Source organism: Hibiscus syriacus, unplaced genomic scaffold (genome assembly GCF_006381635.1).
Source record: "Hibiscus syriacus cultivar Baekdansim isolate YM2019G1 unplaced genomic scaffold, ASM638163v2 tig00004072_pilon, whole genome shotgun sequence".
Taxonomy (NCBI): Eukaryota; Viridiplantae; Streptophyta; class Magnoliopsida; order Malvales; family Malvaceae; genus Hibiscus; species Hibiscus syriacus.
This window is the reverse complement of record NW_024061998.1, coordinates 26,847-36,757: the sequence shown is the minus strand read 5'-3', so window position 1 is coordinate 36,757 and position 9,911 is coordinate 26,847. Positions and strand designations below refer to the sequence as shown.

General features: G+C 29.9%; 1 pseudogene; it reads right to left on the bottom strand.

Moving 5' to 3' along the window:
• Positions 1 to 498: 498 nt before the first annotated feature.
• Positions 499 to 2,701, bottom strand: LOC120188508 (annotated as a pseudogene).
• Between the last annotated feature and the right edge of the window lie 7,210 nt (positions 2,702 to 9,911).

Below are 9,911 nucleotides of genomic sequence, written 5' to 3'. Positions count from 1 at the left end.
TTAATCTTATATTAACAAAACAAATAGTACTTTAGATTCTCAAGATGACATTTTGAAGCAAATAATCTAATAATTAACTACAATAGACCCTCACACACTGCAAAGGATCTAATAATTAACCTAAAATAACACTTATAACCACATGTTTAGTGTTTACAAATGAAAATTTTATGTATAAAAATTGTTATGAAAAGATAATATTGTTAATTTTAATATAAAATATTATATTGTCCAACCTAAAAAAATTAATAAAATTTCCAACTACATCAGAATTATATCATTTTTTTAATCTTATATTAACGAAACAAATAGTACTTTAGATCTCAAGATGACCTTTTGAAGCAAATAATCTAATAATTGACCACAATAGACCCTCACACACGGCAAAGGATCTAATAATTAACCTAAAATAACACTTACAACCAAGCAACCTGAGTACTCAGAAAATTGATTTAAGATGATGGCATCATAACAACTCAGAACAAGAAAATGATATAATGAAATCCAAGGAACTAAGTTCAACCTGTCTGACATCCCAAGCCTTCTTAAATAAAAGCAATACCCAATCAATAAACTGACAGAAATTCATTACCAAAAATTTCAGCACTTTAAACTCCCCTTTACGAAAGAGAAATTACAAAAACAGGTTGGGCCTTGACGCCTTGTAGGTGGTCTTCAGCTTCCTGGTAGGTGGCCTCACCTTCTTCACCACCAATGGGAACTTGATCTTTGAGTTGTGGAACTGCTTGGTGTTGTCCCTCTTGCATAGCTTGGCTGGGATGGTTGCTGTCTTGATGATCTGAATGCACGGAACCTAACTCTGTGGCGAGAAGCCATCTCGGTATACATCTGTTCAACAGCTCCATTCAAAGTTGTATCACGGTATTCCTTGTACATGTTGTGATAACCTGTACGACTTTGATAGCGGAGCCAAATACCATAATTCTTGATCTTGGTAGGATTCTTCTCAAAAATCTGCACACAATTTATTTTAGACAAAGGGAATTGAAAAAATGCATCAAAAAATAAGTTGCAGATCATTTTTTAGATAATCAATATGAAACCATTAACACTTCTTTTCTTTTTCAAAATTAAATCACCTAATAGAAATAGAAAAAGACTTTTCCTCACAAGCAAAGGTAAGAGTAAGAAATAACAAGTAAAATTTACCCAAAGTTCCAAACCAACTTGGATTCAAAGAGCTAATTCTTCTTTCAATATCTTTAATCATTCAAATGCAACGATATTCTAGAGAAATAGATGAGCAAGTTATCAAACAGTACTTGACTAAAAAGAAAAGGGTGCCATAAAAGACCAGATACTTCGTAGTCAAGATGCATAAAACTCTTAATGCGTGAACAAAATTCCGGATTACATGTTTGTTTTCATTTGATTACCAAGTTTCTCACAGTATACTTTTTTTAGAAAAATAGCTTATCAGATACAAACTTCCATATACATTGCATAGGCATAAACTAATTGTCAGCAAATCTCACATAACCAACATGACTGTAGCTCTAGAAAATCATCAAAACATAAACCAAAAGGATACTTAAATTCACATTTCAACACAACGCTAAAAATAATAAACTACTTCATATAAAGTGAAACAAAAAATAGATAACACACCAACCTCATTGATAGCAAGGACTTGACCATTGCTCTTCTTAACCTTCTTCAGCTTTCTCAAGAAATACCTGGTTAACATTCAAGGAAAGAAACTTCAATCAAATGGGATTTCATTAAAACCCAGAAAAACAAGGATGTCAATGAAAACAATCACTAACCAGAACTTGGACTTGGCCCGAACCTCATTGGTGGCCCAAAGCTTCATCCTGTAGATCTTGGGGTGCTCGTCGCTCTCAGTTGGGTGAGCCCTCCCAACAACCTGGTACTGGTGAAACTGCAACCAAAAACAACAACAAATCAAAACTTCTAGGTCTGTAAACAAACCAAACGAAGATATGCTCATATTTGCTCCATTTAACTTTAACTGAATAAACAAAACAGAATTTATTGTTTGTTTCATTCATTAAGGAATGTAGTTAGTTCGTGTTTGTCTATTAAAATGATAAACAAACATAGAATATAACTTTCTTTTAAATCAAGCAAAAATTCTTAAAAGAATATAAATAAATGAACTTAAATGAAAAAAATAAATTTAATTAAATGAACAAACATAAACGAACGGATTAATATAAATGAACAAACAAGCACATCATTCATTTAATTAAACAAACATATAATTGTGTTCATGTTTGTTCCTTTAGTAATAAACAAACATAGACAAACTCCACGACCAGTTCGCTGAAGGTTCAAGTCGTTTACATCCCTAAAAACTTCACTCTCTTTTTCCTATGTTTATCAACCACGGCTGGAAACATTACTTAGGCCTTTAATTTCTAATAAGACCCGTTAAATTAACAGACAATCATATTTTTTAGCACACGTTCTACTAACAAATTCCAGAGAAATGGAAAAGAAGAGAACACATGAATCTATAAAATGTCTAACATCATAGAACCGACACCAAATCTAGACATAAACTGCTTAACAATAGCATAAAGCGGGTTATCATCGTAGAATTCTGAAGCTGAAAAGGGTAATAAAAGATCTGAGGAAAGAGAAGCGTCGGTCACCTACCCTGAAAGTAACCATTTCTGAAGAACTGAAGAATTTGGCAGCCCCAACCCTGTCTTTTGCTCAAGGTAGGAGAAGAAGGAACTAGGGTTTCTTCGGCCTATATAGTAGTAGGCCTTGACAGATCAAAACCCTAGATCGCAAAGCCGGGCCGGGTCAGGTTAATTTTCTTTAATTTGTATGGGTTTGGGTTGGGTAGGAATTTTATATATGGTCTAAAATTAGATGGTTAAGGTTTGGGGCTCCTCTCTTGGTTGTTTTAACCATCGTTCACTGGATGTTTTTTTTTGTCCCAATACCCCCGTGCAGGTAAAATATTTAGAGTATTGGATTTACCCAAAATTTATTTAGTAAAATATGACATTTGCATAATTTATACAGAACTCATGGGATATTATTTTTTTAATGGTTCACGCTTAGTGAGTCCTACGCAGATCATTATTTAAATGATGTTATAATGACTCATCACGTTGAGGTGATGATTTTAATAAAAATATATTTTTAAAAAAATAAAATAAAATAAAAATTTAGAAAATAAAAAAATATTCAATGAAACTCGTCACTTCGAAGTGATAAATTCATTCGAATTCAAAATAAGCTAATCGTTGACTAGCAGTTACTCAATTATCAACCTCGGTCACTTGAAAACTCGTCCCCTCGAAAAATGAGATGAAACCCAAAACAAAACTACTTTGAAAAAAAAGGAAACGCCAAAGGCTCATGGTCCCTTAAATCAACTCAGGCAAGACCCCTGAAGGCATGTTGAAACCGAGGAGACCTCCTGTTGGAATCTAAATAACCTAGTAACGATTTAAAAACCCATTGAAAAATACTCTCACTTTTTGTTTCATGCTTTGATATGTAAGAAAACAAGAAGAAAATCATGTGTATGGAAGAAGAAAGTACCTAAAAACTTGTATTTTTATTCTTGTTCTTTTTTTTCTTCTATAGAACTTCCTCCCCCTGTTTTCATTCATTTGTTTAGGTTTTAAAGATCTCATAGATTACAAAAAAATGGAAAACAAAAATCTAAGCTTCTCTTTTTCTCTTTTTTTGTTGTGACCGAAAATGACAATGGAGGCTCGGCTCCAACGATCGGCACGGCTCAAAGTGGTGCTGGCAGCAATGGCGGGGCTCAGCTAAGGGAAGCTGCTGGCGGTAACAAAAGGGGTGGGGTACTGCAGCTGGGGCATTGAATGCCCAGATTCTTAGGGATATTGTCCATTTTTATTTATTTTTTTCTTTTTCTATATTTTCTTTTGTAAATATTTGTATAATAATATATGTATTTGGTGTGGACAAAATTGATGATTACAAATAATTTAGTTACATAAAACAAAAAATGACATAATTTGAATACATTTTTTAGTTTAAGCCATATTAAAATTATAATTTTAGTGTAGTTAGTGATTGAAGAGAGTTGTAGACACAAGTTTTGTCCGAGTTTTTTATTTATTATTATTTATTTTTATTAATAATAATAATAATATTATTATTAATGTTATTCATTTTTATTTTATTTACAAGCCTTTACAAACCCAAATTGGACCAATTATAAGGGGGACAACCGACCCTAGCATTACATCATATACTGGCCCAACAAATAGGAGCACAGTTAATCCAAAATAACTAAGGTTTTTGAACCCTAGTTCTCTTGCCGCCACCAAGGAAAAGAAATGTTGCGTCGTTGCCATCAGTTGGAGCTACGCTATCATCGTTCTCGTCCTCGGTCGCCTCACCAGACAGAAATCACTGTTCCAATAACCAAAAAAATTTGATCCTGGATTTTCCAGGATCCCCACCAACCCAGCCTAATCCCTCTACGTTAGCTTCACCAAACACTATCAACTCGAAAAGACGGAACATGCATGATGAAATATAAAAGGGAGAGAAGAACCAGTTTCAAAAGGAGAGTATTCGGTTACAAAAAAAAGAACCAACCAGATTCAGAGTTCGCCGAAAAGTCGAAGGGATGTCAAATTTTGTAGGTTTCGAAAGGTATAGTCCTAGATCTACGTGTTTTGGTTCAGATTTAGGCAAGGCTGGTCTCGGATTTGAGTTAGGAAAGTAAAAAATGAAATATTTTGTGTTCGATTGAGATTTTGGCCGGCGGTGGTTGTCGACATCGAAGATTGGTGGCCATGCACTGGCGAGAGACCAAGGGATACTTTTGGGAATTTTCTCTCAAATTAGTTTTGAGATGAGAAACCTTGAGGGGGTGTTTGGATGGGGGAATGTTGGATTCCCATGGGAATGGAATCCACATTCCTACGTTTGGTTAGCCCGGGAATCCCATTCCCGGTAATGTAAGATTACCAATTGTGGATTTTTTGGGGTATATTACCGGGAATGTCATTACCTCCCTTTCCTTAGGTATTATTGGATTACCGGTGTTTTGGACTAAAATGTCCTTAAATTTTTATTTTTTTCAAAAACATCATTCTTCTGTCATTGAATAATAAAAATTCTACGAATATTAAATTACAAATTTATCCTTAAATTATTATAGATTTACAAAAAAAAGTATATAATTAAAATTTTATATGAAGTTCAGGAGTTAAAATAAAATTTTACCCTTTCATTAAACCTTTTTATATTTTTAATTTTGTAAAAAAATATATATAAATATTATGAATTTAAATTTTTAAAGAAAATATATAAATATTTTCCAACTTATAATATTATACAAATATATAATAAGGACAATTTGGTCAAATATACATTCCAATAATATTTTATTCCTTTAACCAAACACAGTAATCTTACATTCCTGCTAAGCTAACCAAACACAAAAATACAATATTCCCAGTAATCCTATTCCCTGGTAATCTTACATTCCCACTGGTAATCTTACATTCCGTGAACCAAACGCGGATTTTAGCTTTTCTCTATATATATATATATATATATATATATATATATGTGTGTGTGTGTGTGTTAGGGTTTCTGAACCCTTGAATGTAGGGTTATTTATATGGGAATGGTCTCAGAGTCCGTTGCCTTTTAACCATGGGAAGTTTATGTTTGCAATACTCTAATCTTTGAATTAATTTATTTTAGTCCTATATTGAGGTTTTTACATTTTCGTATATTGTTCCTTTATTTCTTCCATATTTCATTTTGGTCACATTAGCTTATTATTTACGCTCTTTTAATTTTTGGTGTGCTATTTTAAATACTTTTATTTTAGTTCTAAATATTTATGGTTTATTTCCATTTCCTAGAATTTGTATGTTATGTTATTTACGCTTTATTTTACCTTTAAAGTTTATGTTTATTTTTATTTAATTAATCATAAGATTGTACATTGATTTGTATAGTATTTCATAAATTTATTATATTATGTTTATTTGTATGATTTTCGTATAACATGTTTATATATATATAATCCTTATATTTCCAATTTATATATGTATAATATATTTTTAAATTTACATAAAATACATGTATATAATAAAATATATATTTATGTTTTTTAAGTATTATTTTATTTACATGATATACTAAGGTAAAGTGTGAATTAATTTTTATTACATATTTGTATGTATCGGTTTACTATTAAGTATTATATATATTATTATATTTATGTGATGCATGTACATAGGTTTAGGTTTTAATTTGAATTAATGTGTATGATATCCTCATAAGCATTACTTGGATTCAAATCAATAATGGGATTAAAAGTAATTGGATTTGAAATAATGGGGTGCTAATCTTTCCACATGCATAATCGACTCCTGAACTTAGATTTTTTATAATGCAAACCATAAAATTATCGCTTTAATTAAAAGTAATATTTTATTAAAATGACAAATATGTTTTTGGGTGTCCAATCACACCCTAATTAAAGATTGGTGGTGGCTCCACAAATCGATTTTGTTTTTTTATAAACACAAGTCCTAGATTATTCGAGGCGAACGTTTTTACAAAATTTTGATTTTTTAATCGTCCAGATTTTAAAAGGAACGTCTCGACAAGAATATTATTCTTTTAGAATTTTTGGATTTGAATAGATATATCTGTAGGATGTGTGTGTTGTCGATGGCTAAGAAATACTGAACAAATATTACCTTATAATCACCTTATACTATTCAAAAATATTAAAATCATATAAATTTTAGAAAAAATATATAATTTAGTATATGAACTTAAATTTAATATATTAATTTGTATAATTTTAATTTAATTATATATTTATGATTTTAATTCAATTATATATATTCTAAAAATAAATATTTATTTTTAATATTAAATAAATATATTTTATACATATAACACGTAAAGCAGAAAATTATTTGTAAACATTAAATTAAATCAAATTAAAATTATATAGGTAAAATATTAAAATTTATATTTCACATTACATATTTCATCAAAATTTATATATACTTTTCTTAAATATTTTTATAATTTTATAGTTTGATAACTTTTTTCCGAAAATTATAGTTTGATAATTGAATTAAGACTTAATATACTTTTAAGTGATTAAATTATATTCTAAATTGACTTTTAGTGTCTAAAGAATTTTTTGTTAAGAATATGTGTATAATGTTTTCTCTGTTGCACTTTTAGATGCCTACAGTTATATTTTTAATTTTTTAATAATAAAAATATTATTAAAAAAGAAAGATAAAAAACCTATACCTGCGTCGTGGCGTCCTCCCTTGCCCCCATCTCTCGACCACTCTTCACCAGCCATCCATCGCGTGCACCACCGTCAACCCAAGTTCTTCATCTTCCTGCGACCAAACCTCGACCATCATCTTTCACCCATGTCAATCATCGTTTGCCAGAAAAAGTTAGAAGTCCCATCGTCCACTTTATCTCCGATCGTTGGAATCACCCATTTTTTATGTAGTCGTTGCTTGAATCATGGCGGTTCAATCTTGGCGGCCAGTGATGGTAAAGAGATTGAAATTGGAGTTTTATTTTCTCGAGATTTTGATTTTTTTAATAATTTCAAAAAATTGAGTTTTTTATTAAAAAAAATAATACTTTTAAGTTTTTATAAAAAGTAAATATTTTTAAAATTTTATATGGCTAACACATGACGGATAATGACTAAATTTATCGGTTGTTACAATCTAGACAACTAAAAGTGTAACGTTAGAAAATTTAGACATCTATTTTTAACAAAAAAATTATTTAGACACTACAAGTCAATTTAAAGTATAGTTTAAATACTTAAAAGTGTATTAAGACTTGAATTAATTATAAAGTACCCTAATTGATTAAATTAATTAAAGTAAACATTGAAAATAACGTGGATCTCCTATTTGATTAAAACTTATCACTTCTCCTACATCTTGTTTAGACACATTTTTAGTTCCCTCTCAACCTCAATTATTTTATTCTCTGCTTCCCTTTGGGAGAAAAGGATGAATCCATTTTATAAGAGACCGTAATGCTTCTGCTCCACATGTAGTTTTTTTCTAAACGAGCAATTATAATTAATTTATATCTGATATACCTTTCGAAATTACTATAGATATTTATAGATTTTGATTGAGAAGAGTTTTTTTTTTATTTATTTCCTATTTCTTCTTACTCTCATCTTTTTCTTTATACATTTATCTCTCTTAAAAAAATATCAACCAACAGTCCTTATTTTATCAAGCGGCAATTTTATCTAATTTAAAAAAGAGTAAATCGTTAACGGTCGACGAGATCAAATGGTACTCATCAATTACAATAATAAATTACACTAATAATATTACTAATAGTAATATAATAATAATAATTTATATTGATAACATTATAATAATATTATTAATAATATCATACAATACTAGTAATAAAATTATAAATTTTTAAAATAATTATAATTTACTGATGTGGGAATAACAATACATTAAAGCTATTTTTTTAACTTTAGTCGCCAGAATAATAATAATAATAATAATAATAATAATAATAATAATAATAATAATAATAATAATAAAAATAATAAATTTTATATTTTTAATATAATAATAAAAATATATTATTAATAATAACATTAAACATCTTTTTATTTTAAAAACCAAAATATAATAATAATAACATAATATTAGTTAAAATAATAATAATTAATTTTATATTTTGAATATAATAATAATAATAATAATAACAATTATGACTACTAATAAATTATTAAAAAATATTTTTTAAATATTTTATATAAATAAATATTTACAGTTTATTCTCTCATATTATTAACATTAATTTGGTTACTGTAATATGTTTACACAACCAACTTACCTCGGTGGTTAAATGAATCGTTATTGTTCCTAGATGTCTTAGGTTCGAGCACCAGCGACTGCAGCAGGATGATTGAGCATTCATTGTCATATGATTGAGAGTATTTAGAACATATATTACTTTGCAATCACCTTAGCTTAATTAAAAAATATATATTATTAGTGTAAATTTTGAAAATTTATCATAATTAAATACATAAAGTGTAAATAATTAGGGATGAACTACTATTATCAAACATCTTCAATTCTTTATTTTAATATTAATATTTCTCTAATTTAGCTTAAATAAATGGTATCGCTCTGGTTGTTCAATTAAATAAGTATGTGAAGACACCAAATTTTGACCAATTAATATTGTTATATATTATATATACAATAATGTTTACATCAGATTGGTAGCCCAGCAGTGACTAGTAACACGTGGCCCAACAATGACCCGAAGTGAAGCACTTGAACCGGTCTGCTTGTATTTCCGTCTGAACCGGGTCCAAATTGAACCGTTGAACTAGGGTTTGGAAACCCTAGTTCCTCCTCACTTTGTCTCCTGACTGAGCGCCGCAGCCCCAACCTTCCAAAGGTCCCACGACCAAATTCCTCGATCAACAGCCCCCACGAGTCTTCGCCATACACGCCTATATCCCATGCTTCTCGGCAACAGACCACCATCGTGGATGTTTAGGACACCAAAATAGCAAATAACAAGTGTTTTAGTCCAAACAAACCTCTGAAAATTCGGAACTAGAGATAGCATTATTATGTGTATAAATACCCATGTAATCAACGATATCAGGGGAGAGGACACGACTTGTACACAAACACCACAAATCTACAGCAAATATAGAGAAACAAGCTGAATCTTTGTACAACGTTTGAAAAGAAATAAAGGTAGCGTTTTTACCTTATTTTGTTCGTTCTTGGTTACTTGCATGCGTAGTTACTTGCATTTTGTGCTTGAAAACCCCAAAGAAAAACGTTTTGGCCGATGACAGAGGGGTGGATCTTTTGAACTTTCAATCTTCGATCTACACCCGG